Raw genomic sequence first — 23,257 nt, 5'->3', positions numbered from 1 at the left:
CCACATGGTCACAAGGTCCGTGCTCCATGGTCATCCTGCGCCGGCAGCCGTGGGACACCAAAGACAGCCACACACAGCACGGCCAGGTGCCCCGGGGTAGGGTGAAGGTGCACCAGGCTTTTTTAAAGCCTGCTGCCGCTGCCACCACATCCGGGGCGCGTCGGCCACCCGGCACTCCCGAAACCAGCATGAGGTGGGGAAACTGGGGAAACCAGGATGCGTCGGCAATGAGCTTGCGCGCCAGATCCAAGGATCCAGCGACGGTGCTGATCGGGGTCTGACCTTAGGGGGATGAATGGAATCCCTGCGATAGCCCCAGCCACGCCCCTGGGAGTGAACCCCAGGGCGATTGATGTACAAGCGACCCTCAGACAGGCGTAGTCCCGGGAAAAACCCAGGGCCACATGGTGCGTTCGAAGTGTTGATCAATGTGTCCTGCAATTCACACTAATTCTCGCAGCTAGCTGCGTTCTTCATCGATGCACGAGTCGAGTGATCCACCGCCAAGAGCCACAGGCAACTTTTTTTGTCCTAGACGTCGGCCTGACCCTGCCGGTGCAGGAGAGGTTGGGGGAGGCAGCGCTGGCTGTGGCAGGACAGCCCAGCTCCCCGTCTAGCTCGGCCGAAACCATTGTGGTTTCAAAAAAATAAAAAATAATAATCCAGGTGCTCAGCCTGACCGCCAGCTGCAGCAGCACAGCGCTTCCCAGGTGGATGGAGGTAGGCCGCTCCGCCACCTGCCCACACGGCCCGATCCACTCATCCTTCCCCGACCCCTTCCCTTTTGGGAGGGGGGGCTGGGAGATGGACAACGAGGCAGGCCAGAGACAGCACAGACAGGGGGTCGGGTGGGACCACTAGAGTCTTCAAACCCCAGCCCGGCCGCAGAGGACCCAGCTCCAGGTACCTGGGCAAGAGGGAAGGTCACCCACTGTGCCAGCGGGCCTGGCCATTGCTCACACACAGATGTGGGCGGTTGGAACCTTGGTGCCCACCGTCAAGTGAGCCAGCTGCACCATGGCTCATGCCTGGCTTGCCCGGGTGCCTGTCTGCCTGGGGAGGCACCCCTCGAGAGCAGTCAGGTTTCCCTCGGCTCCCGGCTGCCCCCAGTCAGGGCTTCCCTGGTGACCGGGGTGTGCCCACCAATGCCCAGCCGCTGGCAGGTCAGAGAGAGGAGTGTGCGTCCCCCGGCCAGCGCAGATGCGGGCTCAGTGAGGAGAGGGGGCTGGTTGACCACGCGCACCGGACCGCTCTGCGAGAGGTGCCCCGGGCTGTGGGTGTGCACGTCTGGGATGCAACCGAGGTCGGGCCCACGGCTCTCCCTCCCGCTGCTCCGCTGTTAATGATCCTTTATGCCCCCACCCACAAGCAGAAACCATTCACACTCAAATGCCCCATTTCTCCTTCCAAACACGTTCCAGATTCAAATGCCACCTCCCCTCTGACCTACATGCCACCATCCCTCCATCCGAACCCACACAAAGACACCAACATCCGTCCCTCCATACCTACACCAAGATGCTCCACCCCTCAGAGCCACACCCATATGCTTCATCTCTACCTCCACACTCAGATGGCGCCATTCGCCCTCTCTCTATACCCACACCCGATTACCCCATCCCTTCGACACACACATGCTCCCACCACTCCAATAAACCAACATCCTTCTCTCCAGACAAACATACCCCATCCCTCCATTCACACCCAGATGCCCCCTTCCTTCCCACCAGAGCGCTCCAGCCCTGACCCACATGCTCCACCATTCCCTCGCATGCCCCCATCATATGCCCATTCCATATCAACAATGGCCCCTCCGATCCAGACTCCACGATGCACAATCCCTTCCTCAAGAGCCATACCATGATGGCCCGTGCTCCCTCCACACAGAAAGATGCCCCTATCCGTCCTCTGACCAATGAGCCCCAATCCTTCCCTCCAGACCCACACCAATGTGCCCCATCCCTCCCTCCAGATGCACATCAATGTGTCCTGTGCCTCCCTTCATACCCAAAGCAATGTCCCCATCCCTCCCTACAGACCCACACCCATGTGCACCATCGCTTCCTCTCAGAAGCGCACCAAGATGCCCCATCCCTCCCTCTAGACCAATACCATAATGCACCATCCTCCCTCCACATAGCAAGATGCCCCTTGCATCAGATGCCCATGTGCCTATCCTGAATCACATGCAGATAGCCCCAGCCAAACCGCTCTAAAACCACCCATCCTAGTATGCCCCCATCCGCCCAGACCCACACCAATGTTCCCCGTCCCCTCCTTCCAGACCCACACCAATATGCGGCCATCCCTCCCCAGACCAATGTCCCCATCCCTCCCATCAAACCCGCACCAATGTGCCCCCAACACCTCCCTACAGAGCCACACCAAGATGCCCAGTCCAACTTCCCAACCCACACCTAGATGACCCATGCCACCCTCCAGACCCACTGTGCCCCATCTCTCCCTCCAGAAAAACGCCCATGTGCCCCATCCACCTCCCTCCAGAGCCATACCAATGTGCCCCACCACCTCCCTCCAGAAACACACCAATGTGCCCCCACCACCTCCCTCCAGAGCCACACCAATGGGACCCGACCACCTCCCTCCAGAGCCACACCAAGATGCCCGTCCCACTTCCCAACCCACACCTAGATGACCCATGCCACCGTCCAGACCCACTGTGCCCCATCTCTCCCTCCAGAAACACACCCATGTGTACCATCCCACCACCCAGATCCATACCAATGTGCCCCCACCACCTCCCTCCAGAGCCACACCAACATGCCCCATCCTACTTCCCAACACACACCTAGATGACCCATGCCACCCTCCAGACCCACTGTGCCCCATCTCTCCCTCCAGAAACACGCATGTGCACCATCCCTCTCCGCCCAGATCCACGCCAATGTGCCCCCACCACCTCCCCCCAGAGCCACACCAAGATGCCCCATCAAACTTCGCAACCCACACCTAGATGACCCATGCCACCCTCCAGACCCGCTGTGCCCCATCTCTCCCTCCAGAAACACACCCATGTGCCCCCACTACCGCCCTCCAGAGCCACACCAAGATGCCCCGTCCAACTTCCTAACCCACACCTAGATGACCCATGCTACCCACCAGACACACTGTTCCCCCATCTCTCCCTCCAGAAACACAACCATGTGCACCATCCCTCCGCCAAGATCCACACCAATGTGCCCCATCACCTCCCTCCAGAGCCACACCAATGTGCCCCCACCACCTCCCTCCAGAGCCACACCAAAATGCCCCGTTCCACTTCCCAACTCACACCTAGATGACCCATGCCACCCTCCAGACACACTGTTCCCCCATCTCTCCCTCCAGAAACACACCCATGTGCACCATCCCTCCGCCAAGATCCACACCAATGTGCCCCATCACCTCCCTCCAGAGCCACACCAATGTGCCCCGTCCAACTTCCTAACCCACACCTAATGACCCATGCTACCCACCAGACCCACTGTGCCCCATCTCTCCCTCCAGAAACACACCCATGTGCACCATCCTTCCGCCAAGATCCACACCAATGTGCCCGACCACCTCCCTCGAGAGCCACACCAATGTGCCCCCACCACCTCCCTCCAGAGCCACACCAAAATACCCCGTCCCACTTCCCAACCCACACCTAGATGACCCATGCCACCCTCCAGACACACTGCGCCCCATCTCTCCCTCCAGAAACACACCCATGTGCACCATCCTCCGCCAAGATCCACACCAATGTGCCCGACCACCTCCCTCCAGAGCCACACCAAAATACCCCGTCCCACTTCCCAACCCACACCTAGATGACCCATGCCACCCTCCAGACACACTGTGCCCCATCTCTCCCTCCAGAAACAAACCCATGTGCCCCACCACCTCCCTCCAGAGCCACACCAAGATGCCCCGCCCAACATCCTAACCTACACCTACATGACCCATGCTACCCACCAGACCCACTGTGCCCCATCTATCCCTCCAGAAACACACCCATGTGCACCATCCTTCCGCCAAGATCCACACCAATGTGCCCCACCACCTCCCTCCAGAGCCACACCAATGTGCCCCCACCACCTCCCTCCAGAGCCACACCAATGTGCCCCCACCCCCTCCCTCCAGAGCCACACCAATGTGCCCCCACCCCCTCCCTCCAGAGCCACACCAAGATGCACCATCCCACCCTCCCAACCCTCACCTAGATTACCCATGCCACATCCAGACCCACTGTGCCCCATCTCTCCCTTCTGAAACCCGCCCACGTGCCCCATCCATCCCCCCAGACCCACACCAATGTGCCTCATCCCTCCCTCCAGAAACACACCCATGTGCCCCCACTACCTCCCTCCAGAGCCACACCAAGATGCCCCGTCCAACTTCCTAACCCACACCTAGATGACCCATGCTACCCACCAGACACACTGTTCCCCCATCTCTCCCTCCAGAAACACACCCATGTGCACCATCCCTCCGCCAAGATCCACACCAATGTGCCCCATCACCTCCCTCCAGAGCCACACCAATGTGCCCCCACCACCTCCCTCCAGAGCCACACCAAAATGCCCCGTTCCACTTCCCAACCCACACCTAGATGACCCATGCCACCCTCCAGACACACTGTTCCCCCATCTCTCCCTCCAGAAACACACCCATGTGCACCATCCCTCCGCCAAGATCCACACCAATGTGCCCCATCACCTCCCTCCAGAGCCACACCAATGTGCCCCGTCCAACTTCCTAACCCACACCTAGATGACCCATGCTACCCACCAGACCCACTGTGCCCCATCTCTCCCTCCAGAAACACACCCATGTGCACCATCCTTCCGCCAAGATCCACACCAATGTGCCCGACCACCTCCCTCGAGAGCCACACCAATGTGCCCCCACCACCTCCCTCCAGAGCCACACCAAAATACCCCGTCCCACTTCCCAACCCACACCTAGATGACCCATGCCACCCTCCAGACACACTGTGCCCCATCTCTCCCTCCAGAAACAAACCCATGTGCCCCACCACCTCCCTCCAGAGCCACACCAAGATGCCCCGCCCAACATCCTAACCTACACCTACATGACCCATGCTACCCACCAGACCCACTGTGCCCCATCTATCCCTCCAGAAACACACCCATGTGCACCATCCTTCCGCCAAGATCCACACCAATGTGCCCCACCACCTCCCTCCAGAGCCACACCAATGTGCCCCCACCACCTCCCTCCAGAGCCACACCAATGTGCCCCCACCACCTCCCTCCAGAGCCACCCCCTCCCTCCAGAGCCACACCAAGATGCACCATCCCACCCTCCCAACCCTCACCTAGATTACCCATGCCACATCCAGACCCACTGTGCCCCATCTCTCCCTTCTGAAACACGCCCATGTGCCCCATCCATCCCCCCAGACCCACACCAATGTGCCTCATCCCTCCCATCAAACCCATACGAACGTGCCCCCCACCAACTCCCTCCAGAGCCACACCAATATGCCCCATCCTACCCTCCCAACCCTAGATGACCATGACACCCTCCAGACACACTGAGCCCCATCTCTCCCTCCAGACCCACACCCATGTCCCCCAAACCCACACTACTGTCCCTATCCCTCTGCTCAGACCCACACGTTCCTATCCCTCCAGCCCTACACCAATGTGCCCCTTCCACCAGACCCACACCAATGTGCCGCTTCCTGCCAGACCCACACAAGCATGCCCCTATCCATCCAGACCCCAAGATGCCCCATCCCCCCTCTATACCAATACCATAATGCCCCATCCTCCCTACACATAGCAAGATGCCCCTTCCCCTTGCAACAGATGCCCATGTGCCGATACTGAATCACACGCAGATAGCCCCAGCCAACCCCCTCTAAAACCACCCATCCTAGTATGCCCCAGACCAATGTGCCCCATCCTCTCCTTCCAGACCCACACCAATATGCGGCCATCCCTCCCCAGACCAATGTCCCCGTCCCTCCCATCAAACCCAAAAAAAATGTGCCCAGCCCCCACATCAAACCCACACCAATGTGCCACAAGACCAACACCAAAGTGCCCCTATGCATTGCAGACCCCACCAAGATGCCACCATCCCTCCATTCACACAGCAAGATGCCCCCATCCTGCCCACCAGACCTACACCTAGATGAACCACCCCCCCAATCCCACAATGTGCCCCCATCCAAAGCCACACCAAGATGCCCCGTCCAACCCACACCTAGATGACCCATGCCACCCTCCAGACCCACTGTGCCCCATCTCTCCCTCGGAAACATATCCACTGTCCCCCATCTCTCCCTCGGAAACATACCCATGTGCCCCATCCCTGCCCCTAGCCCACACCAATGTGCCCCATCCCTCCCATCAAACCCACACCAATGTGGCCCCACCCCCTCCCTCCAGAGCCACACCTAGATGACCCATGCCACCCTCCAGACCCTCTGTGCCCCATCTCTCCCTCCGGAAACACACCCAGGTGCCCAGTCCCTACCCCCAGACCCACACCAATGTGCTCAATCCCTCCCATCAAACCCATACCAATGTGCCCCCACCCCCTCCCTCTAGAGCCACACCAAGATGCCCCATGCCACCCTCCCAACCCACACCTAGATGAACAATACCACCCTCAAGACCCACTGAGCCCCATCTCTCCCTCTGGAAACACACCCATGTGCCACATGCCTCCCCCTAAACCCACACAATGTGCTCCATCCCTCCCATCAAACCCACATGAATGTGCCCCGCCACCTCCCTCCAAAGCCACACCAAGATGCCCCATCCTACCCTCCCAACCCACACCTAGATGGCCCATACCACCCTCCAGACCCACACCCATGTCCCCCATCCCTCCTCAGACACACACCAATGTACCCCAACCCTCCCTGCAAACCCATACCACTGTCCCTATCCCTCCCCCCAGATCCACACCACTATGTTCCTATCCCTCACTCCAGACACACACCAATGTGCCCCCTTCCTCCAGAACCACAACAATGTGCCCCATCCCACCAGACCTACACCAGCGTGCCCTATCCAACCATTCAGGCCCAACCAAGATGCCCCATCCCTCCCTCTAGTCTAGACCAATACCATAATGCCCCATCCTCCCTTCATAACAAGATGCTCCTTCCCCTTGCAACAGATGCTCAGCCGCAGTCGACCCCTCTAAAACCACCCATCCTAAACACACCCTCATGAAAGATTAAATTACTCTATTAGTCCCCTTTGATTAGTTAAACACCACAATCCACTGTCTCCCTGTTCCTTTTCTTAGCCCTCCATACCTTCCATGGTGAATAGCTGAACGTGATTTTAAATTAAATGCAATTTCCCGCTTCCCTGTGGAAATCTGGTGGTTTGCAGGAACGTTCATGGTATCTCGAAAGAAATTGCTAATTGTATTTGCAGCCAGCCAACAGCACACGGATTGCAGCTGCTCCTGCAGCCTGAGCCTTGCCCAGACGAAGTCCGACGCTCCAGGATCTCATAGAAACGTTCCGGTATTCAAAATAAAATGCCCACTACAAGCCGAAAGCATTCAGTGCCCTTGCACCAGCAGCCACAGCTTTCCCGCTTCCCGAATCCCGCTGCATCCCGAGCAAGAAGGTGCCCCGGAACCGCTTCATTGCTCCGACGGAAATCGCAGGGATGACATCACAGACCACGTGTTGAAGAGTGGGCGGGCCGTTGCTATGGTCCTTTTCTCGGATGGGAACTAGTCGCTACCGTGAAATTTCTACTGGAAGAAGGCATAGAAGCAAAGGTAGGTGTTAGAGAATGCAGTTTGGATCTGGGTTTTGGGTAAGAGGCGCTAGTATGTGCTCTGTGTCCAGCAGGGCATAGTTACGAGTTTTTAGTAAAAGGAGATGCATACTTGCCAACTTTCCGCGACTGAAAAGCTGTAGGATTCTTCAAGTTTAAAAAATAATAATTAGCATATCATAACATAGTACCTGCCATATGGCGTTACCAGAGACAGTGTCGGGGCTTTCGATTTTTTCAATTGAAAGGGCGATAGCAACTGCCCTATGTTGGTAGGCAGCAGTCTTACATACAAAAAATCTGTAGGAATCTTAAAGTTTGAAGAAAAATCGGTATTTGTTGCCACAAAATCGGTAGGAGGTAGGACAGCTTAAAAAGCGGTATTCTACCGCCTAAATAGGCAAGTATGTAGCAGGTGCCGAAGAGAGGGGTGCTGAGTTGTGCAGCTAAGCTGAAGAAATAGCATATTGCACTTGCAGGCGCGTGGAAGTGGCGAGACTCGCACAGGGCGGGGCTGAAACATGCGGTTTCCCCCGGCTCCTGGCGCAAGCTCACACCTGCCAGAACTCATTAGGAGTGGCTCGCCATTGCTTCAGCGGCTCGCCCCAGCATGCAGATGATAGGGGTGTCATGGTATTAGTTTTATGGCGGTACGATAACCTTCTTGCCAAATGACGGTATATCATGGTTATCGCGGTATAGCAGGTGGAGTAAACGAATTTTAAATATTTTCTTAAAAAGGTCATACATACATTGTCAGATTTATCATCACAAACAAAACCAGGCACCCAGGGCCAGAATTGGGCTTTTCAACATACTTTCCACTGAAATGCCACCCCTTGCTTCCACCAAACACACGTGTGGAGAGGAGGAGAGTGGGGCGGGCCCTGCTGAGACTGGCAAAGCAAACTAAATAGCTTTTCTTAAGTGGTCATTTAGTCTTTTAGCTCCCCCACTGGCTACTTGTGAAGATGAACATGTTGCCATCTTGATAATCTGCATGCCACAGATCAATAGAGGCTGATGGTAGTATGCGCTTGTACACACACACACACACACACACACACACACACACACACACACACACACACACACACACACACACACACACACACACACACACACACACACACACACACACACACACACACACACACACACACACACACACACACACACACACACACACACACACACACACACACACACACACACACACACACACACACACACACACACACACACACACACACACACACACACACACACACACACACACACACACACACACACACACACACACACACACACACACACACACACACACACACACACACACACACACACACACACACACACACACACACACACACACACACACACACACACACACACACACACACACTCTCTCTCTCTCTCTCTCTCTCTCTCTCTCTCTCTCTCTCTCTCTCTCTCTCTCTCTCTCTCTCTCTCTCTCTCTCTCTCTCTCTCTCTCTCTCTCTCTCTCTCTCTCTCTCTCTCTCTCTCTCTCTCTCTCTCTCTCTCTCTCTCTCTCTCTCTCTCTCTCTCTCTCTCTCTCTCTCTCTCTCTCTCTCTCTCTCTCTCTCTCTCTCTCCGTTACAGCCTTTAGTTTACTAAAAACTGCTCCAACTGAAACTACTTGTACCAAAAAAAAATAACTTTTTTTTTTACATTGCATGTTTGCATTTAAAGTTCTTTAACTTACCATTAAGTCAATGCTTTTTAGTTAACTTACGAATATGCAGGCAGGATTTTCCAGCTGTAGCAAGGTAGCATTTTGAAACTTGTCTCTGCACATATTTAGCTGATCCTCTAGGAATCTAAGAAGGCTGCAGAATTGGTCTTTAATGGCGCTCACTCATTGATCGCCTTGAATGAAAGAGTGACTAGTGGAAGTGTTATAACGCACATTTTGAGCAATGAGTTTGCTGCTCATCCACAGGTTCTCGCTTTGAAAATTGACCTTCACTTGCATTTTTTTGGAACCACATGGTATGGGCATCATGACCCCTCGCTGTGACAAAAAGTTTGTTTTGACAACTCTTTATCCCATTAAAGGGAGAAAAGTCACGTGTGCGGTCTGAAAGCCCATGTCATTGTGTTTCTTTTGTCAACATGTCATAACCAACACAGACACACCAAAAGGTTGCATAGTGATCTAATCACTATAGTTTGTTTACCATCTGCCTGGTGTATTATGAAGGTCTGATGTCGGAGTCACCACTGACCATGTAATCCTAAAGGGATTCAGTGGGCGCTGTTGATTTCCTTCTTGATTCTTGCAATACATGTTCATTTACCTTCTTAAAGATAGTGCCCAAAAAAAACTTTGAAAATGACAAAGATAAAATACATATCGGCACAAATATGGCCTAGACCACCACCTCCCCACAGCCCCATTATTACAGTTTCCCCCAGATCTGAGTGCATTAGGACCCTTGTGATGCGAGTTCAGAGGGAGGAATGCTTTCATGGGCGGTGTCACAAATTGAGAATAGACCTAAGAAATATTTCACCCCCATTGCTCTGGATACTTCAAATTGAATGTAGAATCTGTCCTGCCTGCTTGAGTCCAGTGCCATATGCAGAAGGCAGGTAGGTGAAGGATCAAGCTAAGCAACAACTCTAGTGCCAATGTGCAAATCTACACAGAGGACAGTGGGCAGGCGCGTTTTTTTTACTAGCAGAAAGCACTGATGGGCCCAGTGTTCACACAGTCGACAGCAGGGTCGGACTGGGGCATAGAATTGTCTCAGACACCAACATAAAAGTGGCCCACAGTTGCAAATGGCAATTCAGTCCTTTTGGAACATTGTTTGAATAGTACCCAAGGGGGAGATTTTGATAAAATATAATGCAAATTGTACATTTAAAAGAATATTTATTCAGCAACAGTGGTTAAAACTATTAGCCGCATAGTGAAGTCACTCATCAAACTGGCCCTAAAGGCCAGCCCATTCCTGGTCTACAGAGCTAAAGTTGTTTGTGGACATGCATCAGAAGAGCATCCAGTTCGTTCCCCCCCTTTGAATTCTGGGATGTGTTCCCCATCTTTCAAATTGGTTGGAAAACTACAAATACCAGAATTCCAAGTTAAAACATAACTGGATGGCTATCTGATCCATGACCATGAGAAACTAAGTTCCTTGCATCTAAACCTTGGGGAGAGTAATTCGATATCCATGACTTCACTGGCCGCCTTTTTTTTATTTTTTTTACCATTTGCACGGTCAGAGCAAGAGCTGTTCCATTGTGTGTTTGCTCAGTGCAGTACGAACTTAACTTTCTGAACTAATGGCACATGATGCCGTGCAAGGCTGAATCAATACATTTCTGCTCCTGCTGGCTGAGTGGTTGCTAAGCAAAGTGCTCCTGGCTCCACTGTTTTGCAAGTCACTAAAAGTTTTATTACATTTGTTTACATATGAACAAAAGGAAAAATAAATGCTCACTTTCAGTTTAGGCCCTCAGCCCACCCTCGTGATGTCCCTGTGGTCTTGAAAATCTGGACAATCCCCATAGAAGATCTGACCTGCAGCACAAAGCAGCATGACTGTGTGAAAACATTTAAAATCCGTATGCTACCTTTCAAATATAAAATGCCTGAAACAAAATAACGTTGTTCTAGTTTTCCCATGAAATCCATGTCTGGCGGAATCTATGAACTGGAGTCTCTGGTATGCTTATAGAGCCAGTCAGTCAGCTCATCGTTACCAGCTTTGCATGGGGAACACAAAGGTTCAGGCACTAGGCAGCTTTCAACTCAATTTGCGCAAAGTCAGCGGATCTTTGACCCGACTCTACTGATCACAGAGAAAGAGTGGTCACAGCAGCAAAGCTGCATTTACTAATGTGGCCTCACGTTCCCTGTGCTCTTGGCTGCTAAACAAGGCCCCTTGGCAGACGGCACATCCAATAGTATAAGACCAAGACTGTGCAGCACCTGCTTACTGCAGCCTTTCCAAATTAGATTGAAAAGCACACTTAACGGTATAAACGGTATACCGGTATAAACAACGTGACAGTTATTATTGTTCAATTAAGTTGTTCACAGTATCTTTAACGGTATACCGTTACATCCCTAGTAGATGACTGGCACCGGGGAGCTGATATACGGTTAACCATGTGGTTGTTAATATCCAGAAGTGCTGGAGCGAATCTCACGGGCGCCTCTGACAGTCTGGGGAGGTTGCACTGGCCTGCTAACTGCTGCCAGTAAGAACACACCATTATAAATGCAGCAGCTTGGACACATCCCCACTGTAGAACTTTCCTCGGATGTTGTGTACTTGCGCACCCTGCAACCATGGCTGAACAGGCTACTAAATCCAGGCCAAAAAAAAAATATTTTTTCCCCAACATCGGTATTTGTTGCCACTAAATCGGTAGGCGGTCGGACTGCTTAAAAAGGGTTGGCAAGTATGGTCTTATGTTACGGCAATGTACACCTCTAGGTCTGGACTCTTTAAATGTGCTTTTTTGCAGCACGCATGTTACAAGCCACATTTATCAGAGCCCTTCAGGTCATCCCTTCCCTCAGGACTCTGGTAGCTTTTTACTGCAGTTGCTCTACATTAGCCCCTTAAGTTTTTCGGTGGACAAGTAGTATTTCACCTTTCTGCTGGTTGTCCCTTTCGTGATAATCTGTGGCTATGATAATCTGTTGCTATTAACCCCCTGACTGTATTTCTTTGTCTCCATTATAATGTATGGACACCACGGGTGCCTCTGACTGTTGTTCTCCACTCTAAGCAAAGGGGCCTCCAACCATCATGTTGAAATGGGCCCCCATGAGCAGTGACACATCTTTAGCCTGCCCCGAGCCACAAGATTCTAAGCATGACTAACACTGTGAAATACATTGCAGAGGTTTTGGGAGAGGAAGGACGAGCATGAGAGATTGGGAGAAATGGCGTAATGGCATAAGCAGCAACAAATTGGGCAAAGCAGGGGTGACCGGGGCAAAGAGAAAGTGAGATAGGAGAACTTGGGAGTGTAATAGGGAGAGGGAGTGTGAGTTGAGGTTGACAGGCGTATGGAGTATGCACATCACTCAGAGAGAGAGAGAGAGAGCAGTTAGGCCAAGTAAGTTGTGTTTGGAAATTGGTGAAACGTGGTGGGGCGATGGGAGAACAAAGAAGGGAAATATTTGTACCTTTTACAAGTGATAATGATCATTAATATTTCATTTACAACATATATTGTGAAAATTCACAGAACTAAATACCAGTGGCTGTTCTGTAAAACACACACACAATTCAGTAGGATTCAGTAAAAAAAAAGACATGCACACTAGAAGACACGTTCAATGTGCACACCTGACATGTGAAACGAAATAAAATGTGTGACAACACAGAGCACTACAGGTTTGGCTGTAAATGCTGCTGGCTGCATAGGAAAGTGAGGGATTTCCCAGCTGTATCACATGCAAGTTTGCACATTGAAAGGGATTCCTAGTGTGCATGTATTTTCTTTTTTTCACTGAATCCTGTTGAATTATCTGTGTTTTTACAGAACAGCCATTGGTATTTGGTTCTGTGAATTCAAACAATATATGTTGTAGTTGAAATATTAGAAATGTATTATTGTGTTTATTTTCGGATCCTCTCCCACTGCCTGGCAAACATTTTATAAATGATCAGTGATTGTGAACACAGGACACTGAGGCACCGGGTATCATCAATCAAAATAAACGACAAACTCTTTTATTCTGAAGATCTGAAGCTGCGGCCTGTGTCTTGTGGCCTGAATCTGAGGCAGCAGCCTGTGAAGCCATAAAACAACTTGATAATCAAAAAATAGCGGTAGGATCAAACATCCAAATCTGTAGGTGGTAGGATGCCTAAAAAGCAGTTCCATGCTACCTAAATCTGTAGGGTTGGCAGGTATGGTGATGTGACATTGAAATGCTTGTCCATTTTCAACATTCCAGTGTGGCTCAAATCTAATTATCTATGAGGCTTGTACCAAAATCGGAAAATGCCTCAGTTACTTACTTGCAATCTGCTTTGGCCGTATGCCAATTTTTCTTCGTCTTAGTATTTTCATTCTCATGAACTCATCCACTAGTCAAGAGCTATTATGTAATCATATTTTTAATGGTGGCTGCTCCCCTCGTGACACGAGAGTTCTCTGTGCATTTTAAACTGTTGAATGATCTTGCCCATCCAGGGTAGGATCAGCTGGACTCAGTACCACGACTTGGACAAATGGTAATGAAGATTATTGGCATGCATGCCAACATTTTAGGTCGCAGTTGAGATGTTCATCTTGGTCCTCCTAGTAATGTGGAACGTAACTCCTTCTGGAGAAAAGCTCCTGTTTACTATATCTAATGCTCTCATGTCTGAAACTCTGTTACACAAGATCAGGGATAGAAGTATAGTTAGCTTTCCTGCCTGTGCTTTCCTGGAGTTGATTGTTATCTGGCCAAGATGGGAACAGTCAACACTTTATTAACGTCCCATATTAGGGAATACTTTGGAGCTGGCAGTTTTTATGAAGAGGTGTCTGACTGGAGCTCCGTCAACTACAGTGTGTCTCTCTGAAATCGCGGACCTGTATACGCGACCTGTCCTGTATGTCCTATTCTCTGTCGCTAACCATGCTAGGAAATTAGTGCAACCACGTCAGCTGTTTTGGAATTCATAAGCCTTGCCGTGCACCAACTATCGCACCTGCATTATATGATTTTGCTCTTACAGAGGGGCAAGAGCTCCGGATAAATCGTCTAGCTTCTTTCGAAAGGCCTGTTTTCCCAAGGTTTCCCGGAAGTCATCTACACCAACAGGGTCAGTGCCTTGTTGAGTACCATCGGGTGCAGGCACCTGAATTTGCTGCTTCTGCAGCAGCCACATCAGCATTTCCGTTGAGAGCTGTAGGAGGTCTGGGAACCATGGTTATGTCGACCCAAACTGGGTAATCAGGACCACCCTGACATTGTGTCTGTGCACAAAGGCTACTGTGTGAGTGAGCATGGTGAAAGGAAGGAAGGTGTACTCCTTTCCTGTCTCCTAAGAAGGCATGATATGATAGGTTATTTATAACACGCTTAATATCGAGAGGTTTCTAAGTGATGACCCAGGGATCGAACCTGTGTTGCTCTGTGTCGTTTTGCTTCCAAGGCAGACACGTTTCCCCTGAGCTATCCTCCCGAGATCATATCGTGCATCAGTACTTCTCTTTTGAGAGGGCGGGATAATAGTTTTACACCGTATCTTTAGAATCATCGGTTACCACTGCTTCCAGGTTTGCCCCCCAGATGAAGAATCTCTCCAACTGACAGTTTGTCTGCAAGGCATACATTAGTTTTGCAAAGTTGATTAGCAGCAATTGCTAAATAAAAAAAAAATGGTTAGCAATCCAACCTAAATGATTTGCAATTTGTATCTCTTTATGTTTAAAGGGATAAGTAGTTAATTGCAACAAGGCAATTGCCTAAATAAGGCACAGTTGCAGCTAACAATGAATTGTTTTACAGCAGTAATCTCTGGGCCTTTTTAACTGTGCAGCTCAGACACCATCCATCACATGGACATTCAAACAACATTTATAAGGCCTCGTGCCTGCAGGCTATCAGTGCGTGGACAACTGCTAGCAAATGGCTGGGAATAATATATTTCCAACCAATCATCAACCGGGAGAAATATTATTCCCAGGCACTTGATAGCACACAGCCTGTAGGTATGAGCCTGCTAAATGCTCTCTGGAGCGCAGGCGGCAGCAAATCACTGCAGTCCAGAGGTGGCATCTGGGCCTTTCAACCTTTTCAATTGAAAGGGGCCTGAGCCTCAGGGGGTCCCCCAGCGTCTGCCCCCATGTTGGCAGTCAAGAATCCTATGACACATCAACAAACTTCTTATATTCCATTCTTTAAATATGCATTTTGCAGTGTAGACATAAGCTGCATTAGCTGGAGTCCTTTAGACCGTCACCTTCCTTGGGCCACTGCAATATCTAGAAGTGTTCTTATCACCTTGTTGCCTTTTTAGTCCGGTGGCTCTACAATAGCCCCTTGCTACTAAAGAAAGATTTCAGTGGAAGTTTTAGTGTTTCGGCTCCCTGCTGTTTGGCAGTCTTCTGACAATCTGCAGCTATTAAGCGCCCGGCTGTATTTTATTGTCTTCATTTGAATATATGCACAGGTGCCTCAAACATTCTCAGCTCCAGGCAAAGGGACCCCCCAAACATCATATTGAAATGGGTCAGCTGAGCCATTAATCTTCTTCAGCTGGCCCTGCTGCAATCCAGCGCTTCAAAGACATTTAGAAGGACTCATGCCTGCAGGTTGTGTTATCAATGCCGGGTTGAGCATTAACAAATGTCTGGGAATAATATAGGCAGGATAAATATTTCCAGACACTTAACAGCACACAACCCACTCTGACAACACAGCCTTCATGCAGACCCGCCCAACTTTTGGGATTGTTCAGAATCCCACGGGTTTTCTTGCCCTTCTCCTTGTCTCTAGGGAACAGCATAACGCCTGTGGGATTGTCAAGGCCTGCAATAAAAGCAGTGACTTTTGTCCCTCAGCAGTGATCAAAGGATGGCTGTGAGGAAAGGGTGCACAATGCCATTCAGTCAGCAAATCCCACAGGGCCCCCACAGGGGCATTTAAAGAACTAACACTTCTTTGTTATTAGTCAGTGATCAGAAGGAGTAGGCATTGGTTATTTTGCACCAGAAAGCCCACATAAAGGTCACGCTAAATGATGTTATCTTGCATTTGTATAGCGCCTCCTGCCATAGTTCTCATTAGAGTATTTCTTGTTATGTGGCTTTAAATGTTGAGAGATCTATTGCACCTTAAGGTTATTTTTGTAAGCATTTCTCCTCTTTTTCAATGTAGGGCGAGGCAACGATAGCATTTATAGTAATTAGCAGTGCAGCGAAGCAGGGGCTGCAGAAATCGCAGGGTTTTTGATTTTCAAATGTAGGTAGGTCTGCCTGCATAATACCTTGTTAATGATGTTTGAAGTATGGTAGAGTAGCAGATCACTGCGGCCCGTGCGTCAAAGAACATTAAGAAGGCAATATGTCTGTAGGCTGTGCCATGTCAGTGTGAGCCCCGCACTAATAACACAGCCTGCAGGCACACAGCTTTCTAAACGTTCTTTGAAGTATGGTGCAGCAGCAAATCATTGCTTCCTCGTACTTTAAAGAACATTAAGCAGGGCCAGCCTTAGTGGCAGCAGCGCCCTGTGGGAATTGGTGCCCCCACGCCCCCCTGGTCAACAGGGGCAGGGGGGAAAAGGAGCACCACGTTTTGTTTTCTAACTCCTGTGCCTGGCAGGGAGTTAATAACTGGACTAGGACGCTCATGGTAATGAATGAGCGCCCTATTCCAATGAAAACCGGCTCGCTCCCACATTGGAGCAGGGAGGTAATCATCTGAACAGGGTGCTGATGCAAAGAATCAGCACCCTATTGTTATTAAATGCCCCGCCACTGTAGGCGCATTTAATAACAAAAGTGTGCCTGCCGCACCTTCTCCCACTAAGCCAGCTCAGGAGAGCCCTTGAAAGTCTCGCCCGAGCTGGCATGGCAGGAGGCTAATGGCGCCCCATCTATCGCCTGGCCCTCCCTGCCCTAAGGCCAGCCCTGGTAAGAAGGCAGTATGCCTGTAGGCTGTTTTATCGGTGCTAGGGCAGTGTGAGCCCCACACTTATAACGCACCCTGCAGGCACAATGCTTTCTAAATGTTCTTTGAAGTACGGTACAGCAGCAAATCACTGCAGCCTCGTGCTTTAAAGAACATTAAGAATGCTATATGCTTGTAGGCTGTGTCAGTGCAACAGCAGTTTGAGCCCCGCACTAATAACACAGCCTGCAGGCCGAAGGCTTTCTAAATGTTCTTTGAAGAGCGAGACATCAGCAAACCACTGCAATCCTGCACTTCAAAGAACATTTATGTTTACCTTTTTTATTTATTGTTTATTTATAATGCGCCTATATAGCCAAATGGAGATTCAAGCCGTATCAAGACAAGGGGAGGGTGGGGGAGACAGGGAAGAAAAACAATTCTAGGCCTAGAGACATTTGTTACGTGCAAGTTCTGTAACATAAAAGCAGGGGAGAGGGGGGAGAAGGGGAGTGAGTAAGTACAGGACAGTGAGGAACAGAAGTGAAGAAAAAACAAAACAAACGACAGAACGATCATACTAGCCATGACACAATTTGGATCTTGCAAGTTCTGTAACATAAGAAAGGGGGAGGGGAGAAGGGGCGGTGCAGGTTGGGGAGGAAGGAGCAGTGATACTGAGGGAGGGAGGAGTTTCATCACCTCTCTACATTGCTGCTATGCATCTAACAAGACAGTTCCAGCACCTCTCAACATCGCCGCTATACAGCTAATGAGACAGCTCCATCTGTGCTTTTAAGTGCAGCCCCATTGCTCTCACGCTACTCTTGCTGTCGGACAACATTAAGAAGGCCAAATGCAGGCTGTTTTATCAGCGCGAGGCTCTCACAGCCATCTGCACTGATCACACAGCCTGCAGGCACAAGCCACAGCACCAACTCAAATTAAATTAGCAAGTACTTACCTGTGACAACCACAATGGCTGAGAAACGAAGCTGTGTCTCAAGCTGACTCTTGCGTGCCTGGGCCTCGGCACATGGGCTGCAACCCGCATGTGTTTGAGACGGCGCTCGGGCTGGGCACATAAAAAAGACATGCAATGTTTCAGACCATCCCCAGAGCCTCTGCCTCGTCTGTGCGCTCTGCACCTCAAGCACAGGCTAACTAAACCTATAATCCTCCTTCTAGAAATCATGTCACAGTTAGTGCGACATGATTCATGAAATAAATAGCAAATCAGCAGTATTGTATCAGCGATACCGCTTATTTTATGCCTTGGTCTGTGAGGCAAACAAATCCATGTTGCACGGTCCGCACATATTCATCAACCTCAGGAAGACCTCCCTGTGCAGCTTCCATTCGCTGGCATCTCTTAGGAACCTTGAGTTCCAGTCTGCTACTGTGTTAACTAGCCCAGACAGGTACTCTGCCGTTGCTGAAATGTTCCTCTCCAGACAGAAATGAGAGAAATCCTTTCACTAGAGGTTTTGACCTCGTGCCTCCTAGGGGATTTATATCTCACTGCCCGAGATATTGTCCATTCTCAGAAGGACAAAACACTTCATTGCATGCAGAGTCAGCATCCTGATGGCAAACGAACCCACTAGCAGCTCCAGACAATTGATGTGCATCTGTTTTTTGTCCATCTGCCGCCAGTGGTCATTGCACCGCATTGGCCTCCCCAGTCTGATCTCCTTGCATCAACTACTGCTATTTTTAACTGCCTAAACTCTGCATTTTGCTCCATTTTGTGATATTGGAATCCAGGCAGGTTGCCACGGCTATTTTGCTATGTACTCTCTGCCCGTCCTCACCTGCTTAATTAGCACGCTACTCACCTTTATGACCACCCCGCATCCTTCTACATTAAGGCACCTCCACCACTATCAAATCAGCTCGCGCCATCGAGGGCACACGATGGACCTCCTGCCCAAGCCCTCACACACTCCAAATAACACAGCACTAATGATACCTAACCTCAGCCTCAGACTAGACAGACTCAGAGGCCGCACCATCCCTATCGACCTCCATGCCACCCCTACACACATACTACACAGAAATTGCAGACTAAGCTCACGCACCTCTAAAGTGCACCCACCCCACCTCCGTGATAATACATCCATATGCCACAAATTCAAACCCACACTTACTACACCGAGCGGTAACTCCTACTCTCAATGTACCACTGTACCTAAAGCAGACACCCACACCATACCCACAAAAATCTCCTGCCCTTGCCCAACGCTATACAAATGCTCCTTAATGTACGATCACTCAATGCCCACGCATTAGAAGTAAATGACCTAATAACTACCCAAAATCTAGACTTACTCGAGATCACAGAGACATGGCTCAACGAAGCTTCCGGCCCAGCCATTTCACTAGCCCTACCACAAGGGTATACCATCCTCAGACAAGATAGGAAAGCCAGAACAGGAGGGGGGGTAGCCATTATTCACAAAGAAACACTCTCCATCAGAACTGTACCCCACCAAGAGGAAGATAATATTGACATCCTATCAGTCAAATTAGCACTCTCTCCAAATAGCACAATAAATATTCATACCGTATACCGTCCACCCGGCCCAACCACTAATTTCATAGGTCAAGTCAATCACCTCCTAGGAAACAACCTCAAACCTCAAAAAATCCACAAAATCACTACTTATGGGTGACCTTAACTTAGGATTCAACGACTCTAAGGACAAAACTGCTATCTCTCTAGCCAAAGACCTCCAAGACCTAGGCTTCTCTCAAAAGAACACTTTGCCTACTCATGCTAAAGGACGCATCCTAGATTGGATTGTAGATCACAACTGTAACACAGCCATCACCTCCAATACTAGCCTCCCATGGACAGACCACAACCTTTGACATCCCTGTCTTACTAAGCGCTAAAGTGCCTACTAAAGCACCGGCGACCTTAGCCAGAAGTGCCAAAAAAATCACTGCAGACAATATCAGTGCACTCCTCAATCTACCATGCCTAGCGCCCCCGTTCTCCGCTGACCCCAACATCCTCGCAGAAATATTCAAAGACACCATCACAATGTTTCCCCATTGGAAAACAAAAAAGAAAAAAAATCCTTCCATTCCAATTCCTGGTTCACAGAGGAACTCCAGACTTTTCGCAAAGACAAACGCTTAGCACTCAAAAATTGGCAGCTTAACCCATGCAATACCACAAAAGCTAACTTCAAATCCATAGCAAAAAAATACAAAGACGCAATCTTCCTTGCTAAATCTGAAGCCTAAAACCACTGCATCTCCAATGCCAACTCCCACTCTAAAGAACTTTTCAATATATTCAAAGAACTAACCGTACCACCTACATGCCCTGATGAGATCGTCAAAGACGAGGCATTATGTACAGGCATTCAATCAGCCATGCTTACAAAAATAAACCTCCTCCAAAACAAAATATCCCACCACTTCAATACCTTACCAAAGCAAAGTGCACATGCACAGATAAAACCTAATGTAAAAGTAATAAACGTGCCCAAATTTGCATTTACCGAAATCTCCGAAACCGAGGTCACTGACATTCTCAGACACCTCAAACCCTCACAATGTAAGGGTGATGTATGCCCCCCTAAAATCATCAAAGATTGCGCAGAACCACTCGCCCCTCTTCTCACAGCCTTCATCAATGCTTCCTTCAAAACAGGCATAGTCCCAGACAGCCTTAAAGAGGCCTGGGTACGCCCTCTCTTAAAAAAACCCTCTCTTAAAAAAACCGACGCTAGACCCTGCTAACACTAACAACTACCGACCCATAACCACAGTCTCATTCCTCCTCAACAAGACCGCCCACAAACAGATCCAACTATACCTTGAATCGAACGCAATCCTAGGTAAAAGACAATCTGGGTTCCGCAAGGGACACAGAACTGAAACCGCCCTTCTAGACTTAAAAAACAAAATTACCAACATCCTAGACAAAGGCAAGCCCGCCCTCCTCCTTCTCCTTGACCTTTCAGCTGCGTTTGATCTGGTAGACCACACTACTCTTACCAGTCACCTGACACACGTGGCACACTTCTCAAATGACGCAGCATCCTGGGTAACATCATTCTTAGAGGGTAGAGCAATGAAAGTGTTCTCTAACACAGCACATGCAGCACCCTCCATCATCCACTGTGGTGTGCCACAAGGTTCCTTTACTGCCCCCACGCTCTATAATCTTTTTACCAAGCCACTATTTGATAAACTAGACGCGCTGGGGATCACTTACACAATCTACGCCGACGACACGCAGGTTCTCCTCCTCCTTGACAGGGAATTATCACCAAGACGCCTCTACCCTACAGCAAATCTACTCTACCATACAAGCATGGATGGCTACTAATGGCCTCTGCTTGAACGGGGACAAGACAGAAATCCTCATTCTAGGACAGAAATCCACCCTCTCCAACCTCAACCCACTGTACATCAATTTCAACATAGACAATTGTATCATCCCAGTCCTATCCTCAGTCAAAAGACTGGGGGTTCACATAGACGCAACGCTATCCATGGACAAACAAGTCAGCGCCATAGTCTCGGCCTCAGCACTGAGTACTAAACTCATTAACGCAATAAAACCATTCCTAACCAAGGATAGCTGCCTCTCCATCGCCCGAGCAACTATAGGAGCCAAACTAGACTATTGTAATGCGCTCCTAGCCGGCAACTCCCAAAAAAACTTATCTAGGCTCCAAACAACCCAAAACAACGCTCTCAGAGCAGCCCTCAGCATACCAAAAAGAGAACACATCACACAAGCCAGAAAGGCAGCTCACTGGCTCCCAGTCAAAGACCGTATCTCTTTCAAAATTCTCACAACCACCCATAAATGCATCAACCTCACAGCTCCCTCTTATTTATCTGACACGATAGGTAGATATCAATCCACAAGACCAAGAAGAGCACAATACATGAATCAACTAGCAATACCTCGCATCAACAGAACCAAAGCAGGAGGCATAGGCTTCCCCTTCCTCGCACCTAAACTCTGGAATTCCCTACCTTCTGACCTCAGAGCTGATGCATCTCTCTTCTCCTTCCGAAAAAAGCTCAAAACTGCCCTATTCAACTAACCCCGTTTTCATGTGCTCCTGCTGCTCTTGCATATCTGTAAAAAAAAGTATATCTCGTCCAATGTAACCGTACAGACATGAACTGTATGTAACTAAGTATAAGCAACACTGTAACTAGTGCCACGATGCCTTCGGTCTGATGTGCGCTCAACAAATGCAAATAAATAAATAAATACTCTATCACAACATCTAGGAGGCTCCCGAAGATTGCTCTCCCATACCATGCTTCCGTATTATCCAACCACCAGCGCATCTATTCCTGGCATTGTTGGATATTGGGACTGACTGATCGTACCCCAGTCCTCTGCATAAATGTTAGTACTTCAGCCTGTGCAAAGCTCAATAATGCAAGGGCCTGGGAATATTGCTTGGATTGAGGAAGCCAACAGGCCTACTATCTCGCTATTTGCCTGAGGGATGTATTCTCTTTAGTTAACATCATCTTTATCTCCTTGCAGTTAGACCGCTTCTCGTGTGCTGGAAAACTGAGCGACGCCGCTACCGTCTCCAGCTGGGACCCCAAGAATTCCATTGTGTGAGTTGGCACTAGATCTGACTTGATCTCATTTTATCAGGAACCCCAGGTCCAAAAGGGATACCACCAACTGAACCTGTGCTGTTAAGAGATCTGTCTTGCGACATCAGGATCATATTGTCTAGATAAATGATCATTCTTTTACCCTGCTAGCGAATCTTGGCCGCTCCTAGCTTCAGGAGCTTTGTGAAACATCAGGGGGGCTGAGGACAGACCGAAGGGCATTTTGGAACATTCCCAAGTCTAACCTGCCCAGATAAAATGCAGGAATTGCCTG

The 23,257-nt window shown here is 49.7% G+C and overlaps 1 protein-coding gene and 1 non-coding gene across 2 annotated transcripts in view; one reads left to right on the top strand and one right to left on the bottom strand.

Annotated features, from left to right (window-relative positions):
• Positions 1-361: 361 nt before the first annotated feature.
• On the bottom strand, positions 362-512 carry LOC138514872 (5.8S ribosomal RNA). Its single transcript, XR_011281998.1, has one exon. It is a non-coding gene; the product is annotated as a 5.8S ribosomal RNA (ribosomal RNA).
• A 7,025-nt stretch (positions 513-7,537) lies between these two features.
• Positions 7,538-23,257, top strand: part of ANKRD16 (ankyrin repeat domain 16) — a 472,159-nt gene continuing 456,439 nt past the window's right edge. Inside the window, exon 1 of the mRNA XM_069629652.1 lies at positions 7,538-7,764. The gene's annotated coding sequence lies outside the window, so the exon portion shown is untranslated. The remainder of the gene's footprint in view (positions 7,765-23,257) is intronic.

The sequence above is a fragment of the Ambystoma mexicanum genome, chromosome 12 (genome assembly GCF_040938575.1).
Source record: "Ambystoma mexicanum isolate Mex_15411 chromosome 12, UKY_AmexF1_1, whole genome shotgun sequence".
NCBI classification, from domain to species: Eukaryota; Metazoa; Chordata; class Amphibia; order Caudata; family Ambystomatidae; genus Ambystoma; species Ambystoma mexicanum.
The sequence above is the reverse complement of the archived record's forward strand: the minus strand, read 5'-3'. Positions and strand labels throughout refer to the sequence as shown.